Source organism: Lontra canadensis, unplaced genomic scaffold (assembly GCF_010015895.1).
Source record: "Lontra canadensis isolate GAN:19392208 unplaced genomic scaffold, GSC_riverotter_1.0 scaffold48, whole genome shotgun sequence".
Classification (NCBI taxonomy): domain Eukaryota; kingdom Metazoa; phylum Chordata; class Mammalia; order Carnivora; family Mustelidae; genus Lontra; species Lontra canadensis.
The window spans coordinates 8,333,946-8,356,698 of NW_022631042.1; the positions used below are offsets into that span (position 1 = coordinate 8,333,946).

Below are 22,753 nucleotides of genomic sequence, written 5' to 3' on the forward strand. Positions count from 1 at the left end.
TATGTCACTGCTCTTGATCTCACTTTGCACACTTCTGTGTGATATTATGCATCACAGTGTCTTCTGATAGCTCATAAATGCTGACTCTTCCCACATTCCCTCCTGCTTTAACCTTGCACCTGATTACTGACTCTTTTCCAGATGCCAGGTGGATGTAACCACAGGCACCTCAGTTCATGCCACCCATGCCCATCCTCCCGTGTGTCATCTGCTACATTCCTTATCATTCAACCTACAAACTGGGAATCTTCTTTGACTTCTTTTTTTCCCACATCCTCCACATTCAATTAGTTACTATCTCTAGTCAGTTTCTCTTCATTCTTGCGGCTGCTTCTTGCCTTCAGGCCTCAGGTCGCTTGAGCTTTGTCGATGATTTCCTTACTCACTGGTCTCTCTGCCTTCAGTCTTCCATCTTCTGAACTGTCCTCCATGCTGCTACCAGAATTGTATTTCTAAAATGTAAACCTGACTAAGCTTCAGTCTCTTCAGTAGTTCCCTTTTTCATATGGAATAAAAGTCACTTTTTGGTGTAGATATAAGCCATTCTTGATATATAACCCCAGCACTCCTATCTTTCTTACTCTCCTACAGCTTCCGTCTCTTTCATCCATTCTGAACCATTGTAATTCCCAAAAGAGTTGTACTCTGTGTAGCTGTGTGCATTCTCTGTTCTCTGTCTGGAATATAATACTAAAGTCTACTTAACCTTCAAGATTTAGTTCAAAAATCTCCCTTGTGTGGTGCTCCTGACTTCTCAATCAAAATCTAGTCATGCCTTTGTGCCATCATCATTCTGCATAGGATCATTTAACACGTTGGTCTCTGCTTCTAGCCTGTGAGCTCCTCTACAGCAGGGATAATACTGTGTTTATATTTATGTGCACCATATTTGGTATATGGTCACTGCTCAATAAATGTATGTTGAAAAGAAGTATATAAAGTGCAGGTTTGTAATCCTTACAGTAAAACGGGGACCCACAGTTACAAATTTGAATGCCAAATGGTCTTGAAAGGCTAAAAAGTAATAAAAATAAGGCAGGATAAATGTAATAATAGAAAGTGGTGATGACTGGAAAACTGGGAATACTTGCTTTACCTACAAGATACATTTGCTTCTCAGCTCTAGCTGATTGTTCTATATGAAAATGAAGTGGACCAGCCTGCTAACTATCTAGATTTTTTTAATGGAAGTTTCCTAAGAAGCTGTGTAAGCCAAACAAAACTTATCTGTGGGTCATGTAACCCAGTCTGACTTCTGATCTAGAAAACAATAGCTTAGTTTGGGTCAGGTGCCTTTTGAGGGTTTTGTTCGTTTGTTAGTCCACAACCCTACCTTTGTCAGTTGCTGGAATAGATGCTAAGTAAATAAAAATGGTCCTTGAGCAACACAGTCGTCAACTCCATTGGTCCACTCATATGTGGATTTTTTTCCATAAATACGGTGAAGTACTATAAATGTATTTTCTCTATCTTATGATTTTCTTCATAACAGTTTCTTTTTTCTAGCTTACTTTTTTATAAGAATACAATATATAATACATACAATATACAAAGTATGTGTTAGTTGACTGTTAGCGTTAAAGGCTTCTAGTCAACAGTAGACTATTAGTAGTTAAGTTTGGGGGGAGTCAAAGGTTGTATGCAGATTTTTGACTGCATTGTTCGGGGGTCGACTTATACTCAGACTTCCATCCATAATAAATGTTTGTTAGCAGTGTTTTGAGCTGACCTCTACAAGTCTTAGAATCTGCTTTCTCTAAACATGATGGTGTCCAATATTCCTGAGCTGAACTACATTTTCACTCTGTTTCACTCTACAGGTATACTATCCCCTGGCCTTGTCCATGTTCCTGACACCCTTGGATAAAGGTCCTTGTGCTCTATAAAACCCTGTATGAACCTTAAAGACATCTCTTTTACCCATCTGGTTCAGACATCTCAAAGTCCTGCCTCTATCACATTGACCGGCTTATCTTTATGTATATTTCTGACTTGAGTTATAGCTTATAAAGGGTGGTTCTGTGTTTTGGGAAAGCCTGACCTTTTTAGCTACTGTGTTGTCAGTTCTAATTTCGTCTACATCTAGTACAGGGGCCAGCAAACTTGATTTTTTTTTTTTAATTTTATTTTTTATAAACATATTTTTTTTTCCCCAGGGGTACAGGTCTGTGAATCTCCAGGTTTACACACTTTACAGCACTCACCATAGCACATACCCTACCCAATGTCCATAACCCCAGCCCCCTCTCCCAACCCCCCTCCCCCCAGCAACCCTCAGTTTGTTTTGTGAGATTAAGAGTCACTTATGAGCAAACTTGATTTTAAAGGGTTAGGTAGTAAATATTTTAGGCTTTGCAGACCACATGGTCTTCCTAGTAACTACTGCTTGTTGCAGAAAAGCAGCCATAGACAGCATGTAAACAAATGGGGTGACTGGGAGAGAATTATCTGTTAAATTCAACTGCCACTTTCATTTCAATTGGATGTCTCAAAAAACACTTTCAGATTTATCATATACTTTCTTCTCACAATATTTTATAGGTTCCTCCCCTCCTCAGGCATTATTAAATGGTAGAAACCCTCAAGTTTCAGGGCTCCTGGGTGGCTCAGTGGGTTAAAGCCTCTGCCTTCAGCTCAGGTCATGATCCCAGGGTCCTAGGATCGAACCCGCATCGGGCTGTCTGCTAGGTAGGGAGCCTACTTCCCCCATTCTCTCCTTGCCTCTCTGCCTACTTGTGATCTCTGTCAAATAAGTAAATAAAATCTTGGGGGAAAAAAAAACAACAACCCTCAAGTCTCAATTCAAGGACCCTTTTTTTGTGCCTCACATTATTCTTTTTCCTGGTCAACCTCAAAAATGCCATAACTTTAATAGATCTGTTTTATAATAACAACTCCCCAATGGACACCTCTAAAGCTGACTGCTCCTCTATGTTTGTGACGTGACTACTCTGCATCTTCCACATTTATGTGAAAAACACCTCAGATGCAACATGTCTGTGGCAGAGATGGCTAATGTATGTTTGCCCTCCTTCTTCCTTACTATCTGAACCTTTATTTTATTTAGTTTGCTATGTGCCTAGTTTAAATTAAAAAAAAAAAAAATAGCCTGCCCAACCTCCCTTACTCTTGAAGATGCCAGTGATGTGGTGGGAGTCTTTGAGTAAGGTTTTCAGGAAGCTCCTTTAGGGGTGGGAAGAGGCACTTGGCCTATTTTCCCTTCCCCCTTTCTCTCCTGCCTGGAATTTGGATAAGGGAAAAAAAAAAGAAAGGGCAGTAACTGGTCAAGATTGAAAACTCTCAGCCTATAGATACTTTTTTTTTTTTTGATTCAACACTTTAGGTGAGTTGAATTCTCACCTCTTAACCAGTAATATTGTTTTCCAATAAATATGAGCCAGCCACTTGCTCAACCACAATCTTCTTTCCAGCTTGAGTATCTACTCAAGCTTAGCAGAAGGAGAGCAAAGTAGGGGAAAGAAGTTGAAAATTGCAAGGGAGGGAGTGGCGCACAGTTTAAAGGCTTCATTGAAGAGCCAGGAGGAACCACAAAGCAGGAAGAAGATATGAGTATAGGGGGCCAAATAGAGTAAATAGAAAACATCCATAAATGTCTCTTCTGGAATTAATTTTGTTGCCAGAACTTTTATATGGAAGGACATCAGATCATTTTAGAAGGGGATAGGAAGCCTATAAAATGTATGACAGGAGCTTTATTCAATGCTCTAAAAAGAAAATCATATTTTGTTGTTCTATTCAGTTCTCTAGGAAGAAGGAGCTATTTTAACTAATAAGTGGTGGGTAGAGGGTAAAGTATATTATAACTTTGAAACCTAGGTGTGGCAAAGAGGTATAAAGAAAAATGATAAACTCATAGAATGTCTGGATTGAAAAACCAACCTGTACCCAATTTGTGAACTTTCTTTACCACATACCCTTTCCTTTCTTCTTGAACAGGAGCACTTTGCCTCCAGAATAACTGTTCTCTGCTTCATAGTTTCAGCCACACCATCAGACCATTACTGTGGGTAGAAATATAATATTTACTGAGTGCCTTATATAAAAGCCTCATGTTTGTGGACATTTCACTTCATCCCATGCTTTGAAAAGTTTTCCAAGGCACTTTTCAAAACTGAATTGGAATTCCACATTCATTCTGAACCTCAAACCAGTCTGTCTTTCTTTCTTTCTTTTTTCTTTCTTTCTTTTTTTTAATTTTATTTTTTATAAACATATAATGTATTTTTATCCCCAGGGGTACAGGTCTGTGAATTGCCAAGTTTACACACTTCACAGCACTCACCCCAGCACATACCCTCCCCAATGTCCATAACCCCACCCCCCTCTCCCACCCCCCCTCCCCCCAGCAACCCTCAGTTTGTTTTGTGAGATTAAGAGTCACTTATAAACCAGTTTTCTTTCTAATGTGTCCTATCTTGCAAGGGGAAGCAGAAGTCTAAAGCATCAAAATTTTAAATTCAAACATTCACCGGGCCTTTTTAGAGGTTTCAGTTAATTTAATTGCTATATTCAGAAAACAGGCATTCCAAAAAGATTCTTAGGGCACTGGTGCTTTTGAATAGACCAAGATTACTTCTAGGGGAAGGAGTGAGAGTGGGAGAGTATCCCACTCTCCCACTATACTCTCCCACTATACACCTATAGACACAGTGGCCTCAGCTTCCAGAGACACTTTATAATTCAGATGCCCAGAAAAACTCTGGGTAACCTGAACATCCTGAAGCAGATCTGACAGATTCGAAGGGTGAGGGGGGTGGACCCACAGTTAGAAGAAAACAGTTTTGTGCAAATACTGCACCTAGAGCCAGAAAATTATAAAGCTATGACTGTCACGAAGTTATTTTTTCATTATTTTAGTTTCACAGATTTTACTTTGAAAAGCTCTTCTGTATTATTTATTTATTTATTTATTTATTTTTAAAAGATTTTATTTATTTATTTGACACAGAGAAAGAGATCACAAGTAGGCAGAGCAGCACACAGAGAGCGAGCACGGGGGAAGCAGGCTCCCTACTCAGCTGTGGGGCTCGATCCCAGGACCCTGAGATCATGACCTGAGCTGAAGGTAGAGGCTTAACCCACTGAGCCACCCAGGCGCCCCTGTATAATTTATTTACAGGGCCATGAAATAATACATATCTTGCCTTAGATTCACGTGCTGGCTCTTCTTGATTCCCCTCAGATGTATAAGTATTTATATCTTTGATTGAAAAATAGATGTAACATTAAACAGCTAAAGAACCATCAAATAGGGGCACCTGAGTGGCTCAGTGGGTTAAGCCTCTGCCTTCGGCACGGGTCATGATCTCAGGGTCCTGGGATCGAGCCCCGCATCGGGCTTTCTGCTAGGCAGGGAGCCTGCTTCCGCCTCTCTCTCTCTCTCTCTCTCTCTGCCTGCCTCTCTGCCTACTTCTGATCTCTCTCTCTGTCAAATAAATAAAAAATAAATCTTTAAAAAAAAAAAAGAACCATCAAATAAATCACCGCTTCCTAAGTTAACTTTCAAATCTAACTCAAGCTATGATTAAATCTGCTTACATTGTAATGCCTGTTCTTTTTTTTTTTTTTTTTTAAGATTTTATTTTTAACTAATCTCCACATCCAACATGGGGCTCGAACTCACAACCACAAGACCATGACTGGCAGGCTCCACCATCTGAGCCAGCCAGATGCCTCTGTAATTCCTATTCTTAGGATTTGAATCCTGATCTTTCCCTATATTTAATTTTAATGCGTGAAAAATTCTAAGTTCTATATTATTGTTACGGGGAGTTTTACATCTGTTAGATAAAGCAGACAGAAAAAGGAAGGTACAGATCTAGTCCCTGGAAACCTTGAATACCAAGGCACGAAACCTGGGATCAAAGTTTGCTATATCCAACCTTGCCAACATAGATGTATAAGTCCAAGTGCCAAAGAGGAGAAACTCTCTTTTTGTAAAGTTGTTGTAACTTGGGTGGAGTTTGCCTTAAGGCGTAATCTTGCCACCCGAGTTCACAAATACCAGCAGTGTCCCTTGTTCATCACCTTGATCTAGGTCAAAAGTATGAGGAGTACGGACGTTCAGTCTCCTCACCTTCTTCACGGTGAACTGTCAATACAGAGGCACAGGTACTAGAGTTTCATACCAAGGGAAGTGCTTCCGAGATGATCACAGGAAAATAAGTCCAAAGTAATGCAACACCAATGTAAACAACAGGTATATGGTCATAATGTGTGGTGCTCATAAATGAATAAATAACTTAGTTGAGATTCAGTACTACTTCTGATACTTCAGTTAGAGGTATTAAACAGAAAAAGACAAACATATTAGTGGCAAATGATATAGATTTGTTTGAAGATATGAAGGACATCATTATTTTTATTTCTATTGGCATACTAATAATGTCTTTTATCCCTCTATAACTAAAAATATAAATCCTACTTATATCAACTCACATTGCCTCTTCTGCCCCCCAGAATAATCTCTCATGTTTATGATGATGTGTTTAGTAATTTTAAAAAAAAGGTTTTTTCTGCTGATCATTGATATTATTTTCTGCAGTTTCTTTATTCCTTGGTCTACTACCACTTAAACTAGAGGCGCTTCTCTTACTACGTTTTATGGATTCCCTTTTTCAGTTTATTTTCAAATAATTATTAGTCCGTTTTTTCTTATTTTCCATGTACATTGTGTTCAGTTAGCAAATGCTTATTTTTTTAAGTTTTTATTTACTTAAGTAATTTCTATATCCAATGTGGGGCTCAAACTCACAACCCCAAGATTGAATTGCCAGGAACCCCGAGTTAGCAAATACTTATTAAGCATGATCCCAGACAGTAGGCTAAGTTCTGGAAATACAGCAGTAGACAAGGCAGACATGGTCCCTGTCCTCATGTAGCAGACCTTCCTTTCTAGTCACAAGATACGTTTCCAATAAGCCTTTCATTGGTGCTTCGTTATTCAAGACTGTCGTCTCATTTGTTACTCATTTATTCATACAACAAACAGTATTGAGTATCTCTGTGTAGCCAGCATAGCATGACAATATAATTAAGAAAACAAACATAACAGGGGCACCTGGGTGGCATCAGACTCTTGACTTCGGCTCAGTTCATGATCATAGGGTCATGAGACTGACCCTCACATGGGGCTCTGTGCTCAGGGCAGAGTTTGCTTGTCCCTCTCCCACATCTCCCTTCTCCTCCCACCACTCATGTGTGCGCTCGCTCTCTCGCTCTCTCTCTCTCTCTCTGACTCTAAATTAAAAAAAGAAAGAAAGAGAGGCATAACAGGTAAATTCTAGCACTGTGGTTAAAATAATGCAGTGGTAGCATGAACTATGTACGTGGAAGATAGAAAAGGTAGATTAACAGCTCTAGCTGGAGAAACAGAAAAGAGCATCCTGGAGAAGATAATATTCAAGCCGATTAAAGATTAGTAGACAAAGAAGATGGAGAAGGACTTTTGAGGCTGAGGAAAGAACATTTGGAAGAAGATAAGGAACCATATGTTAAATGTGATACTCTCTATATAACATCATAGTTCAAGTATAAAGGACATGAACCATCATAAAAGGAAAGGAGCTTCTCAAATGGGCTAAGGCCAGATTGTGAAAGGTGTTGTTTGTGACTACCTTAGCATGCTGAAGAGTCAGTGAACATATCTTACTAATTTAAGGGCTTTAATGAGGAAGAGTGAAAAATGTTCATGTAACTGTGTTTCACTTCCTGCTAATTGCTCATGGTTTCACCATGTACTGCTTCCTGACTTTAGCTGAATAGTCTGCTTGCCATATAAGACTCGTTTACCTTTTGACTATCTGTGTGATACTTAAACACCATTCCAGTTATCACAGCTTTTTTATTATTATTATTCATTTAGAGAGAGGGATGGGGAGGGGCAGAGGGAGTGGCAGTGAGAAAATTCCAAGCAGACTCAGCGACCAGCGTGGACGGATGGAGCTCGCTGCAAAGCTGGTCTCATGACCCGGAGATCATGACCTGAGCTGAAACCAAGAGTCAGATGCTTAACAGACTGAGCCACCCAGGCATCCCTCACAGCTTTTTGCAAACCAAATAATAATAGGAAAAAATTGAAATTCTGAAATTAGATTTATTTTTGCTCTTACTAAAAAACTGTTGGAAAAAAAAAAACTTGGAATTTAAAGCGTCATATTCACTTTACACAACTAATGTCTTTGTTTAGCTGCCTTATTTATATTCCTATTTATGACTACTTTTTTTATTTGAAAGCATAATAATACTTGGAAAGTAAAATCATTAAATACTTTGACATTGGTTGTAAAATAGTATTTAGGTAGCTTCTTCTTTCTTTTACTCTATTTTTAAAAGTTAAAAGTCTATTTTGAAGAGATATTTGCCACACACATAGATGCCAAAGGGGGGAAAATGGGTTAAAATACTGTTAAACTAAAGCCAATGAAATGTAAACCAATGTTTATACTTATAGGAGGGATCAAGTCAATACTTAACCCACTCTCGAAAAGGAAAATCTGAAAGAGGACTGTTTGTGGTGTTAAAGTAAGACTTTCCTTTATTTCAAAGAAGCATGTATTAAGCACTTTGTACCAAACTCCATTTTAGCCACTGGAAATACAAATATGAGTAAAACACAGTTCCCTCTCAGTAGACTTGTTGTCCAGTGAAATGTTAAGTTGAACCACCTGAATTTGCTTTGGTTTTTTATTAGGTCAAAATGGTCAAATACCAGCACAGCCTACCACGTGTAGGGGAACAGAGATTTGCCATGATAGAGACAGGAACAAGGTACTATATGCACCAAGGAAGTCCTTCATCCTACCCAGAACACTCAGTGAAAGCTTCCCAAAGGAAATGACATTTGAGCTGAGTTTTAGAAAATGATTGGGAGTTCACTGTGCGTTTACAGGAAGCAAAGAGAATGAGGGCATTCCAGAAATAGGAAACAGCATGTGCAGAGTCGTTGAACCGAGAATGAGCCTTGCACATGTGGGAATCTGCAAATAGTTCAGACAGGTTGGAATGCCAGATACGTTGGGGGTGACAGGAGACGAGGCAGGTGAAGTATCAGAGGGCAGAGGGTTTGGTGTGTTAAGCCAAAGAGCTTGATTTTATCCTTGAGATGGGTGACTTATGTGTAAGCCAGAGAGGCTGCAAGACTTAATCTGTCAGGGTTCAGAAAGAAAATATTACCACTTATATATTAACCTTTGCCTTATCTTTTTAAATTTTCCAATTAAACAGGGGTTATTATGTATGTAATTCCTAATGCAGTAGTGGATGTAAATAATTTATGAATAAGTAAATACACACACGTCTTATGGTGTGTTATGGGTTGAATTTTGTCCCTCCACAATTCATGTTGAAGTCCTAACCCCTAGTCTCTCAGAATATGACTTTTTTTTTTTTTGAAAGATTTTAGTTATTTATTTGACAGAGAGGGAACACAAGCAGAGTGAGTGGGAGAGGGAGAGCAGGCTTCCTGCTGAGCAGGGAGCCCAATGCGGGGCTCCATCCCAGGACTCTGGGATCATGACCTGACCCAAAGGCAGATGCTAATGACTGAGCCACGCAGGCGTCCCTCAGAATATGACATTATTTAGAAATAGGGTCCTTGCAGATGTAAGTAGTTAAGATGACATCACACCAGAGTAGTGTGGGCCCCTAACCCAATACAGTTGGTGTCCTTATAAAATAGAGCATATGGCATATGAAGATGAAGGCAGAGATTGGATTAATGCTTCTACAAATCAAGGAAGTCCAAGATGGCCAACGTACCGTCAGAAGCTATGGGAGAAGCATAAAACAGATCTTTCTCTCACAGCCGTCAGAAGGAACCATTCATGCTGATACCATGGTCATGGATTCTAGCCTCCAAAATCGTGAGATGCTTTTCTGTCGTTTAAGCCATCCAGTTTATGGTACTTTGTTATGGCGGCCTTTGGAAACTAACACATGGTGCATGGTCAGAAAGTTTGGAGACCCCAGTTACAGAATGAGAGCCATTGAAGAGTTGGTTTATGTTTAAGAGTCCACATTATATATGTCCTGTCTTTATGTAGTCTCTGTATTTAATAATTTATTTTAACTTAAAGAGATTTCTTAGCTTCTCAGTACTTTATTTCTTAAACGCAGTATAGTTGGAAAACCATCTGTTCACATTTGTGTTTGGTGTAGTTTTTGTTAGAGGAATTGGGAAATATTTGACCTTTAGTTCAAAACAGGGTGGTGATATGCGACAGTTTTAGGGGGGAAAATTTATGTTTAAGAACCCCATTAGGCAGAAGCGGAGCCAAAATCAGAAACAGGGTCCTACCAACAGAATTCATAGCTGTGTAAAGGCTGATCGTCGGTGCAGGGAGGACTGTAGCCAATGCATGTATTATTCTGGCTGTGTTAATCTTCAAGTGCTAAAGACAAGCAGTCTTTTTGTAAAAGTTACACATTAGTTATGTGCCTGAGGTTCCAAAATAGTATAACTGAGACAGTGATCAAGGCCAGAGGTAACACCTTAAACTCAGTGTATGTCTTTGGAACCTGTGTGTGGCTCCGCAAAATCCAGAAGTCAGCAGTACGTTAATTAGTATATTACTTAATATTAACTAATATATTAATATAAAACCAGGTCAGTAATATATTAATTAACATATTAATAAATTATTGTGTTTATATATTAACACAAAATATATTTACATATTAATACAATTAACGTATATAAATACTTTTGTATATTTTTGTTATTTTAGGTCTTTGTAGGGTATGGAATATCTGATCATTTCTGGCCTTATTTATGCAAGTCAACTAAAGCATTTTGAAGTACTAATACTTTTCTGAAAATTCAGATGTATTTGTAATAGCTCTGTCATCCTTTAGACAATTAGCTCCTGGAATTTTTAAAGTAATAGAACCCTTTCTTAAAATAAACTTTTATGTGGAACCCCAGTATGCTATAACTGCATTAGCAGTTTACCCATTGTAGAGGACTGGCCATTTGTAAAAGCATACCCTAATGTTTTAAATCTTTTTTCTTACATCTAGTCTGGAAGTTCTATATTTTGTGGATATATTTTCAATATTCACTGTAATTTGCTAGCAGAATGAGAAGAAATTTATGTAGGAGAGAATAATAAATATGCTACTGACCTCTGATCATAGAGCTTGTGCTTGGCATAGCTTTCCAGTAGTGGAACTACATTTATAAGGACCCATCCGGGGCACCTGGGTGGCTCAGTGGGTTAAAGCCTCTGCTTTCGGCTCAGGTCATGATCCCAGGGTCCTGGGATCGAGCCCCACATCGGGCTCTCTGCTCAGCGGGGAGCCTGCTTTCCTTCCTCTCTCTCTGCCTGCCTCTCTGCCTAATTGTGATCTCTGTCTGTCGAATAAATTTAAAAAAAAAAATTTATAAGGACCCATCCATCATCTCTAATTTGGTCCCCTTTGTAACCAACACACGCAGTCTGTGACCTACAGCTACTTGGTCTAGAATATAGTATCTACTGTCCCATAGAAGCACATTTCTCATAAGGGACTTTCTTTTCCAGCTTCCACCACTGTTCTTTTAACAGTTTTTTATTTTGCTCTATTCATTTTAACTACACTTTTGCCACCTTTGGACTCTAATAGACTCAAAAACCTGTTTGTCCGGTTGAGCACATGGGTGTTTTTTTTTCCTCACTTATGACTAATAATCATATTGCTGTAGGCTGATAAATATTTGGAACTATATATACTTTTTATATGTTTAGATTGTTATAAAAGCTAGCACCATATGGAGAAGTTGAGGATAGCAATGGAGTCTTTCAGAATTAGAGTTTTAGCCTTCATGGTATTTATCAAATAGCTCATTTTTTTTTAAGAACAAGATAGGTCAGGTAGCCAGTCTGACTGCCAGTAAATTACAATTCAGACTTTTCTACCTTTTTCTAAAATGTACATATAAAAGGATAGAGATAATAGGCGATATGGTCATCAGTGAATCTTTTCAATAAAATATACCCAGAGTCTTTATTCTTTTGTTGTTGTTGTTGTTGTTGAAGTATAATCAACATACAGGGTTATATTAGTTTCAGGTGTACACTATACAGGTGTATATAGATTTAACAATTCTATGTATTACTACCCAGAGTCTAGTATCAAATGTTTTTTGAGGCCCTACCATATGCTCATTATGCTAAATTTTAAGTATACAGTGATAGACTAAATGAACATAATCTTAGCCTCATGGGATAGATATATTACAAACACAGACATAGCACACTATACACACACACACACACACACACACACATTTATTTATTTATTTACATACAGACATAGCATACTATATATGTATACACACATTTATTTATCATATTACATATATGTTATATATATGATATATAACATATATGTAATATGGATAAAATACAATAATACAATGCTCTGATACAAGTTACGAGGAAAATAAACAGTTCTTCAGTGGAGGAAAAGAAGCTACTTTAAATAGAACAGTCAGAAAAGGAATGAGAAGTGAAAAGAAAACATTCTAGGCAAAAAAAAAAAAAAAAAAAGCGCTTGTTCAAAGGCCCTGAAGTTCCCAGAGGAAAAGATTTTTTTCTTTTGTCTAGAACAGTGTTATGTTACATAATAATCACTATAGAAATATTTGTTTACAACTGAATGAATATCTCTATACTTAGGATTTAGTGAGTACAAGTTGAGGTTGAAGAAGTAGGAAAGGACCAGACCATGCCAAGCCCTGGGATCTAATTTACATTTTATAAAAATCATTTACAACTGTGTAAGGAATTGTTTGGTAGAAGAAGGGAAACCCTTCTTCTCAGAAACTCAGGTTCGTGATGCTGTGAAGGTAGAGACAGGTGGACCAAAGAAATGAGTAAATAACTGAATGTTAGAGCCAAGGTCAATGGGTTTAACTTCCTGCCAGCTTCACCTCTTCAGCAACTTAGCAAAGTGACTGTATCTGGTATATATCTTTGTACCCCTAGAACTCCCACAGCCCTTCAACCCCCAGACCAAGCCTGGAAAGAAATTAACCTTTGGCTGAGAATTTAATCAAGCCCTGAAAAAAGTAATTTCGGAGTGTCTCCTGAGTCTTTGTATAACTAAGGGAGTTCCTTTCTTAAAGGAAATCACAAGGAAGATCAAGAATGTAGATGACTCTACATAACTGACTTGGTTTATGTCCAATGAGTATTTCTTTTGAAGAGATTTTACCACACATACGGAGGCAAAAGCAAGGGAAAAGTCTTTTTTTTTTTTTTTTAATATTGCTAAGCTCTTGCTAACCATGATACTAAACTAATGGTTATTCTTACAGAAGGCTTACCCCTCTCACACCTCCTCCGGCAATGTTGCAAGTAAATAGTTCTTTTCATAGAGACTCTACCAGTCATTCTGTGCAGTGACCAGCAGAATTGAGCCTAGGGACTGGCGAAGAAGTGTCTGGAATACTAAGGAGCAACTGCATGGTGGATAACTAAGAACATTAAGACAAAGTCTCATGGGGCTCCTGGTTCACTCAGTTGGTGGAGCGTGCAACTCTTGATCTCAAGATCTTATGAGTTTAAGCCCCATGTTGGGCGTGGAGACTACTTAAGTAATAAAGTAAAAATAAGGGGTGCCCTGGTGGTGCAGTCAGTTAAGTGGTGGCCTCTCAGTTTCAGCCCAGATCATGATCTCAGGGTCATGGGATCAAGCCCGGCCTTGGGCTTCGTGCTCCGTGCTCAGCAGGGAGTCACTTGAGATTCTCTCTCTCCCTCTCCCCCTACCCCTTCCCACCACGCACTTCTCTTTTTCTAAAATAAATAAATCTTTAAAAAAAAAAATAAAAGGACAAAGTCTGTCTTCTCCTATCATATACTAAAAATAACATTGACTGGGGCTATGAGGCTGACGGTTGTTTTATAACCCTGATTAGCCTGCTCATAGGTTCTCAGTGAATCGGGATTTGCTACATCACAAGGTAATCTGTCCCATTTTTGTCCTGCCCTCGTATTTAGACAGTTATTTCTTTCACTGAGCCAAGTATCCCCCCCAATTCCTACCCGTTGTATATAGTTTAACTTTCTGGAACCTCCATAAATAAAGCTAATCCCTTTTGTTGGAATTCTAAGATTTTATTTTGGAATGGCTACCTGGGCTACTTTTAATCTTTTGCAAGAGAAAATGAAGCAGGGCAGGAGTTAAACTTAGAAGATGCAGAGGACAAAGTGCCCCATGTGAAGGCAGGTTTTGTCTCAAGATCGCCTTTTCAGTGAGGCCACTCAGTCTGCACCTGCATGATGCCGCAGTATTCTCCGGGATCTTAACGCAACCTCAGTTCCAGGTGGGCAGGGCTCTGCTAGAAGAAGAAGAAGAATAGCCAAAATAATTGAAAAGCAGACCACTGCCCCCTTTTCTTCCCCCTCTCCATTCTTAAGTCACTTACGGAACTGGTAGAAAGTTATCTACTTTGAGTTCTAGGATACCCATCTTCTCATTGCCTTGACCTTGATAGGACCTGATGCTTCCCAATCCTGAGACACTCCGGGCCTCTGCAGAGCAGAGCGGCTGTCCTTTTGGCTGTTTCTCCCTCAGCATATTCTGTACTATACTGTCTCTTGCCCTCTTTCTTCAGGAGCTGTTCCTCTCTTCCAGAAATGTAAGTTCTGTGCCATACTCTTCATGGAGTTTTACACCTTTTTTAAAAAATTCCTTTAGGGGCCCGTGGGTGGCACATTCATTGAGGTGTCTGACTCTTGGTTTCAGCTCAGGTCATGATCTCAAGGTTGTGGGATGGAGATAGGGGTTGGGCTCTGTGCCCAGTAGAGAATCTGCTCATCCTTTTTCCTCTGCTCTGCCACACCCTGCTGTGTGTGCATGCTGTCTCTCTTAAATAAATAAAATCTTTTTTAAAAAATAAGAAATGCGGGACGCCTGGGTGGCTCAGTTGGTTAAGCGGCTGCCTTCGGCTCGCGTCATGATGCCAGCGTCCTGGGATCGAGTCCCACATCGGGCTCCTTGCTCAGCGGGGAGCCTGCTTCCCCCTCTGCCTCTGCCTGCCTCTCTGCCTGCTTGTGATCTCTCTCTCTCTCTCTCTCTCTCTGACAAATAAATAAATAAAATCTTAAAAAAAAAATAAGAAATGCCTTTATTATCATTGTATTGGGGCCTTCTCAGAGGAGAAGGGCTAAATATACACTATCAGTGAGCCAGCTCGTACCAGAAACAGTAACACAACATGTATAATCATTTGTACAAGCATATCACATTTGGAAAACAGGAAAGTAAACATCTATAATTGTACCACACGAACACAAACCCACTGATCCATTTTTTTATACACTTATTCATTCCTGCAAGTCACCACATTATTTACTGACTACCTATTTTAGTAGTAATCACCCGGCTTTCTAGGGAATTAAGATCTAACAAGGGAATTGTGACTCAGTAGAAATAACCATGAAAATACCACTATTTTGGTATATTTTTATTGGATCCTAATCTCATTATGTCTTTTTAGTACATTGCAATTATACGGTCTATTCGATCTTACATGCTTTGTTTTACTTTTAATTTACCTCACAGTAGTAGTGACAAGAGAGGTGCAAAACTGTTTATTCTTGCCTGTGAGGAATGAGATTCTGTTATCTATTTTTTTTAATATATTTTTTAAAAGTTTTATCTATTTATGGCAGAGAGAGATAGCAAGAGAAGGAACACAAGTCCAGGGGAGCTGGAGAGGGAGAAGCAGGCTCCCCACTAAGCAGGGAGCCCGATATGAAGCTCCATATGGGTTTCAGACCCAGGACACGAGGATCGAGACCCAAGCCGAAGGCAGATACCTAACTACTGAGCCACCCAGGTGCCCCAGGATTCTGTTATCTTTAACCTGAGTCTGTAGTTCACATAGCAGGCTCTGTTCCTTTTCTCCTTCACAGCGCCTATCCCTAGCTGCACTGTTTGTCTGCCTTACAACTGGGTCATCAACTGTGGGCAGACAGGCACTTCTTACTGCCCAGTAGTCTTCAGTGAAGGTGTCAGTAGAGCTCACTCTTACCAAATTGGGGGCTGGGGCAGAAAAGGCATCAGTCTGGGAAAAGGATCAGCCCTGGTCTATCTACTTCAGTTCCTTACAGATAAGCATGCAAACAGATGACAGAGGTCTCCGGACTTAAGCTATAAGACAGTGATCCTGTGGGCATTTCCTCATTTTCTCACTTGATTCTTCTTGCCTTATTCCTCCCTCCCCTCCCTCCCTCCCTTCCTTCCACAGTCTTATTCTTTTACCTCTTCTCCTCCCAGATTTTCACAAAAGACTGTTTTTTGTTTTGTTTTTGTTTTTGTTTTTTTTCTTCCTGAAATGCCACCTCTCGCCATGGAAAAAGTAAAGGCCTAGTTCATTTGATCCCTTCCTGTGTCTTCCAGATTTCATAGACTCTGGGCCGCCTGGGTGGCTCAGGTGGTTAAGTGTCTGCCTTTGGCTCAGGTCATGATCCCAGGGTCCTGGGATGGAGCCCTGCATTGGGCTCCCTGCTCAGCAGAGAGCCTGCTTCTCCCTCTCCCTTTCTTGCTTCCCCTGCTTGTGCATGCTCTCTCTGTGAAATAAATAAAAGCTTAAAAACAAACAAATTTCATAGTGTCAGGTATCCATTTGAGGTCTAGAGCTTTAGCCCTCACCTGGTTTCTGCTCTCTGTGTAGTTACAATCATTTTTATTTTATTTTATTTTTTAAAAGATTTTATTTATTTATTTGACAGAGAAAGAGACAGCGAGAGAGGGAACACAGCGGGGGAGTGGGAGAGGGAGAAGCAGGCCTCCTGCTGAGCAATGAGTCCAATATGGGGCTCAATCCCAGGACCCTGAGATCATGACCTAAGCCAAAGGCAGACGTTTAACAACTGAGCCACCCAGGCGCCCCACAATCATATTTTAATATAACTAAATCACACCCCAGTATTTTTTTTTTATGATTCAGTGGTATTTAGCATATTCACAAAGTTGTATGACTGCTACCACAATCTAATTTCAGAACTTTTTCATCACCCCAGATAGAAACCATACACCCATCAGCAGTAACTCCTTATTTCCCCTACTCTTCTGCCAGCCCTAGTTAACTACTCATCTACTCTCCGTCTCTGTAGATGTCATTCCTACTGTTTGCAGAGAGGCCAGGTACAGATGGGGAGAAAAGTGAGCCCTGGTTCGGAAGTGAGCTCCTACTTCTGTTCTCTGATTCTCCGCCATCCCCACAACTTGAAGTTAAACTTCTTGCCCCTTTGAAGATGTTCTTCCAAAGATTTCCACCTGATCTCCAAAAGATAATCATATATATGTAAATATAAATGTATTCCTAAATTTAATCTTATTTCATAACTTTAATCTTTTTTCCTATGAATGAGTCATCTAGTGCATACACATGCACACACACTCCCTGGCCCTGACTTATATTTCACAGCCTTCTTGTCTGACCAGGCAGTGAAGGACATCGTGCCTCCAACACTGTGCCCTAATTCTTTGAAGAACACCTAGGTTCTTCATAGCAGGCTGCCATACCTCATTCTGGCTGATTTTAGGTGAGATGATTTCAAAACTACTAGGTAACAGTAAAGAGTGGGAGCCAGTCGAATGAACCATGGGGAATGACTTGGGGAAAGCACCCCTCTCTGTCATGTGTACAACCAGAATTGACCTGGGAGAGACAAAGAGGAGTGGCAGGTTGGAGTAAGGCGGCTTCTTAGCCCTTGCCTTTTCCAGCTATAGGATCTTAGTCCCTGCCTCCCCACCCCTTGGGAGTGGACCTTTGTGATGTCTAAGCTCCCTGGGGCCACCATTGGCTGTGGTGAGTGCCCTGCTGACCAAACAAAGCTGAGAGGGCGTGAACCCTCATTGTCCCCGGAGAGGTATATATACAGAGGACGGGACTCCTGGAGTAGACACCAGAGAAGCTGCAACATGGCGAAAGTGGTAGAGAAATCATGGGAGTCACAAACCACAAACACCAAGCGGTGGAGGAAGAGGAAGAACCAGTCTCGATCCAGATCAAGAGGCGCTAGCAAGGTCAGATGATTCTGCCCAAGCTTCTCTTCTCCCTCTTTTATCTTCTCTCCCCGCTCCATCCCCTCCCCAGATAATCTCCCTCTCCTCCTTAGCCCCCCACTTTCCACCCAGCCTCCATTCCCTCCTCCACCTCAGTGCCCTCTGGGCTCACCTTGTTGCCTTACCAGGTGCTAAAGATCTACAAGAAGGTAAAAAGATCATTTCACATGAGTTCAAGAAAAAAATACTCTCCTAAAGTTATGACCACTTCCAGAAGAAAGAAGAGGGCGAGAAGGGCCAACAAGTTTCAGCCGTTGCCGTAGGCTGAGAGCCAAAAGCAGCCAGGCCAGACCCAGCAGACGCTATGGAGCAACACCACTCCAAGACCATGCAAACAGCCCCTACCGAGCGAGCTTCTGAGACCTCAGACAGTCTGCATTTAGGATCCTGGCTGCGGGGAAATGGCCAGCTGCAGAGAGACCTACTCGGATCCTAATGTGGAACACAGAACACAAATGGGAGGTGATCAAAATAAAATCAACAGGGTGGGAGAAGCTCCTCCAAAAAATAAAATTAGGCGCTCTGCACAGCAATGAGTCGTGCTGCGTTACTGCTTGAGATCGTTCCTCAGAATGAGAGCGTGGAATGACAGAGAAGCTTAGCATCTTTGCTGTAAACCAAGTCCCTGGTCCCATGACATCTACCTGAGAACATGTGCATACACCTTCCCAGGGGTGGAAAAATGTCTTTCCACCACATTCTCTGTCTCTGGCAGATGGGTTTAACAACTCCCTTACTTGGTAGTCAACATTCACTTTAAATGTGGGTGAAACTGGGAGAACACGGCAATGCCTGTGCTCACTCTAAGAGGCTGAAAGGCAATGGGGAAGGGAAAGGGGGACAAAGAGAAGGAAAGCCACCATGTCCCCAGGAGGCTCTGACTGTCAGTCTTGATGCAGAACTGAACTGCTCTGGTCACTCGGGAATGATTCAGTTGGATGTTGAAGGTCCCTAGGCTTCATTGGCTGCCTCATCCTCTGTTAACTAGTGGTGAGTTATAACAAAGGACAGGAGCACCAGGCGCAGCCACCAGGAGAGGGTACTCATGTGGCCACATCACACAGGGGCATCACAGATCCCCAGCTCAGTTCTGAATCTGCCTACCTCCCCTCGCCCCCGCCATTAGTCGTTCATCCCCTCTGATGCCCAGAATGGAGCACTCACTCTGTGTGCCCTGCGGAGGCAGAAACGGTCGGGATTCAATATTTATAGGTTAAAACAATGACCCTCAAAAAATCGTGACTCCCTCCAAGAGAATATGGAAAAACTGTACACCTTTTTATACAATTTTAAGTTGACATCCCCCAATTTTTACCATGAGTTTAAATATTTACTGAGGATATAATTTCTAACTTATTATAAATACTGATATTTAAAATAAAACTTGTTACATTAGACTTTTTAATTTAGTCTGATGGATATTATTGTATATTATGTATTTATGTATATTACTGAAAAAATTCGCTTTCATATTGCATGTTAAGGAATGGTTTCACCAGCTGCTTGTTGAAATATTTTAGCAGATCCAGAGTTGGTTTTTTTTGTTGTTTGTTTTTAAAGATTTTATTTGACAGAGAGATCATAAGTAGGCAGAGAGGCAGGCAGAGAGAGAGGGGGAAGCAGGCTCCCCGCTGAACGGAGAGCCTGATGCGGGGCTCGATCCCAGACCCTGAGATCATGACCTGAGCCGAAGGCAGAGGCTTAACCCACTGAGCCACCCAGGTGCCCCACCACTTTTTATTTTTTAAAAATGAAGGGATTAGTACAGTGAACCACTCTGTAAACACTCTTAACCTGGATCTCACCAGTAGTTAAATATGTTACAGATACCGTACTTGCTTTATCACTGATCTGTTTAGGCCCAACAGACACGGGTGCTGTCTGGGACTTTGTTTGATCTTGTTAACAGCCTCCTCACAATGTCCTGACAGGACTTGGCCCTGTGAAACCCTGCAACGTATTGTTCTATCACCAGAGCTGGTGGGGGGAGGGGTGGTATCCTCAAAGATAGTGCACATCTGCGGATGTTGCCTGATTTTACAACTTGGATCTGGGTCCTTTTGTGATATAATCAGCAGAATTCTGCATTAACTGAATTGATCACTAACTTGTCAGGTGTCTTGTAGGGAGGTCCTGTGGAACTGGCATAAGGGAAGGAAAGAATCAGAGCTCCTTGGAGGTGTCCTAGCCATTTAAAATAAACCGGTGATCCAGTAAGTAATGTTTCTCCTCATGTGAGCCACTCTAGCAAATTAATCGAATCCAGTGACGGGGCTGTGGGAACTTCTAGGTGAGAGCTCATCGGTCAGAAGCCCACGAAACAACCTGGACTTACGATTGACTCTGAATGGGGGGCAGTCTTGCCAGTCAGAATCTTTAACTGGGATGGGAAGCTATCCCAGGTAGGTAGAGTCAGAATGAAGTTGAACTAACTGCAGGACACCCAGCTGGGGTCTGAGAATTACTTAGTGTGGGGAAAACATACACACATTGTGATTGGTGTTGGAATCGTAGTAACCAGAGGGTTCAAGTGGCAAACACAGAGAGGGAACTAGAACACTTAAGTGAGACTATCGTTAGATTATATTTCTAAGTTGAAAAACATTATCATCAGGCTAATAGAACCGCTTTAAAGTAAAAGATGGTGTACACTTTGTGGTTTCATCTTTCTCCCCTGCATTTAAGGGGTAAAGAGTATGAACTGGAGAGTAAATATTTGTCTACATGCCGTGCCCAATAAGATTGCCAAAAAGCAGAAGATACTTCAGAGAGAGAACTATTTCCCCTGGACAAACAATAATTTAATAGCTCACGACCACTCTGGAGAGAATCACTGTGTCATGGGGAGGATTCCTGGTAAACCTCCCCTTCCCCAGGAGGCCAGAGAAACTGCTCACCACGCTGCCTCCCCACCACGCAGAGGAACTACCCTTAGGCGCACAAAGACTTACTCTCAGAGCTCCTTTCCGTTCTTGTTATCCTGGATCCTAAAGAAGACCGCCAGATACATTTTTTCCTTAAAAATATTCCTCATACTTGAGCTGATGATTTTTACTTTCTTTTAATTGACGTAGAATTGACATACAACAATACCCTGTTAGTTTTACATGTATATCGTAGTGATTCAGTATTTTTGTACATTGTGAAATGATCCCTATGATAAATCTCGTTACCATCTGTCGCCATACACAGTTACTGCAATACTTTTGACTATATTTCCTGTGCTATACATTACACCATCCTGACTGACTTATTTTACAACTGGAAGTTTGTATCTCTTAATTTCCTTCACCTATTTTGCTTGGCACCCCTCCAGTCTCTCCCAGCTCTGGTAACTAACAGTATGTTTCCTGTATCTATGATCTGTTTCTGTTTTGTTTTGTTCATTTGTTTTATTTTTTTTAGGTTCCACATGTAAGTGAAATCTTGAGATTTGTCCTTCTCTGTCTGACTTATGTCACTCAGAGATTTTTACTTTTTAATGCTATCCATTGGATGCTTTCTCTATTTTCTAAATTATTTACTTTTTTATTTTATTATTTTTAAAAGATTTTATTTATTTATTTGAGAGAGTGAGTGAGAGAGAGAACACAAGCAGGGGGAGTGGCACAGGGAGCGGGGGAGACAGGCTCCCTGCTGAGCAAGGAGCCCGATTGGGGGCTTGATCCCAGGCCAGGAGGATCATGACCTGAGCCTAAATAAAGGCAAACACCCAACCAACCAAGCCACCCAGGCGCCCTCTAAATTATTTCTATTTAACTAAGTACAACATTGAATTGTTTTCATAATCATTTTTGCAGAAGTTCAAACTATAGATTGCTCCATTCATCAGTTTCTTAAAAGTTTTTTAGTTTGTTCTTACAATATTTAGTTTCTAACTTCCCTTGTTCTGGTTTTTGTTTTGTGTTCTTAATCCTATGATTTAACTTTCTGTTTAACCTAAACCTCAGGCTTGGGAACCATCTCTTTACATACTTGTAGGTAATTGTTCATCCTGCCTGAATGTCTTGCATTTGACTGAACATGCCCACTTCTCACAATTTCTCATAGGTCTAATTTTACAAACCTTTAATCAGTTGCTGCTCTCCTCTGAACACTCTCCAAGTTTTTTCTCTTTATACGGCATGACATGAAAATTAAATACAGTTTGTTCCAGCCAAAGCCTGCCCAATGCCAAATAAAGCAAAAATAATTGCTTCTTTTTTTTCACACCTAAGCCTTCATACAGTCTTATAAAGCATTTGTCTCCTGTTTCAACACAGAGAAGACTCATCCAATTTAACATCAGCCATAATTGTTGGATCTCACTTGGCTTTGTTTCATCCACGGCTGTCTTAGCCAGTATTTCCACATGTTCGTTACAATTCATAGCATAATAAAAGCTAAATGTTAAGTCTATAAAATTATTTCTTCCACGTAGTTTTCCTTCAAAGATTGTCTTGTGAACAGTTGGTATAAATGAATTTAGTACAAGGGGGCTCAAGAACTAAGACTTGAATGATCCTGAGGGATTGTTTTTGTTTTTTGTGTTTTGCAACCTCAGTGACATAACACATTCGTGTGTTTTGATATGAAGTGATCACAAATAATTTAATAAGTCACCCAAGTTTTGAATTATGTATACACACATACACACAAACACACACGTTTATGAGTGATTTGAAAATCACTC

The 22,753-nt window shown here is 40.4% G+C and overlaps 2 long non-coding RNA genes across 4 annotated transcripts in view; both read left to right on the forward strand.

The window, feature by feature from the left end:
* LOC116876888 overlaps positions 1 to 22,753 on the forward strand; it is a 51,877-nt gene that overhangs the window by 5,295 nt on the left and 23,829 nt on the right. Inside the window, exon 3 of one of the 3 annotated variants that reach the window (XR_004384480.1) lies at positions 17,127 to 17,711. The exons of 1 other annotated variant lie outside the window; for it this stretch is intronic. This is a non-coding gene — a long non-coding RNA (uncharacterized LOC116876888). Of the gene's footprint in view, positions 1 to 1,820; positions 2,106 to 17,126; positions 17,712 to 22,753 lie in introns of those variants that run through there. One more of the 3 variants, XR_004384481.1, reaches the window with a different exon arrangement.
* On the forward strand, positions 17,722 to 18,614 carry LOC116876887. Its single transcript, XR_004384479.1, has 2 exons — positions 17,722 to 18,042; positions 18,210 to 18,614. It is a non-coding gene; the product is annotated as an uncharacterized LOC116876887 (long non-coding RNA).